The sequence below is a fragment of the Apodemus sylvaticus genome, chromosome 10, assembly GCF_947179515.1.
Source record: "Apodemus sylvaticus chromosome 10, mApoSyl1.1, whole genome shotgun sequence".
NCBI lineage: Eukaryota > Metazoa > Chordata > Mammalia > Rodentia > Muridae > Apodemus > Apodemus sylvaticus.
The window spans coordinates 38,359,603-38,360,481 of NC_067481.1; the positions used below are offsets into that span (position 1 = coordinate 38,359,603).

The window sequence follows — 879 nt, forward strand, 5'->3', positions numbered from 1 at the left end:
CTCAGCGGTTTAAGAGTACTGATTGTTCTTCTGGAGATCCTGAGTTCAAATCCCAGCAACCACATGTTGGCTCACAACGATCTGTAATGAGATCTGATGCCCTCTTTTGGTGTGTCAGAAGACAGCTACAGTGTACTCATATAACAAATAAATAAATCTTTAAAAAAAAAAAAGAAAAACAGGTTGCAGGTCATTTCACGGGCTAAGTAATGGATATCCGGGACCCAGTGGCCAAGGTCAGCGCAACCTCCGAGCTTCTCTTTCTGACTCCAAGAGGGTGAGCACGTCACCCTCTCGAACGGGGCCTTTGACGTTTCGGATGATAGAACGGCTGGTGTCATCCATGAATCCCACTCGCACCTACGTGCACTGTCCCTGGGACCCGGCCCTGCCCAGCACTTTGGTTACCCTAGCCAGCTTGATGGGCTGCACTCGACTCGTGTCCATGATGGCGGCGATCTGGCGGAGAGCCCATCATGCTTTTCTATGAATGGGTGTCTGAACCAAAACACTGCCGATGTCACAACTGCTTCAAGTTTAAAGAAAACTAATTCCCATGACCACAGAATGACAGCTGTAATAGATGTGCTGGGTTTTTGTTTTATTCTACTTAATTTTAAATTCCTGAAATAGGGGAGAGGAGGGAGTTTAGGAATTCATTTCTATCAAAATACACATACAGCTAGAATCATACAGCTAGAATTTTGATATCTGAAATATTTTTAAATAAGTTGTCTGTAGGACAAATGGCTCAGCTCTCTCAGTATCTCCAGGTCTATCTTTTTGCAAAGACATTGGTTTGTTAAGACTGGTGTCCCGTGGCGTTCCGGTAGCTGCCGGGCGGGTGGTGGCGCATGCCTGTAATCCCAGCACTCTGGG

The 879-nt window shown here is 46.2% G+C and overlaps 1 pseudogene; it reads right to left on the bottom strand.

The window, feature by feature from the left end:
* Positions 1–205: 205 nt before the first annotated feature.
* LOC127694228 (40S ribosomal protein S28-like) lies at positions 206–467 on the bottom strand (annotated as a pseudogene).
* Between the last annotated feature and the right edge of the window lie 412 nt (positions 468–879).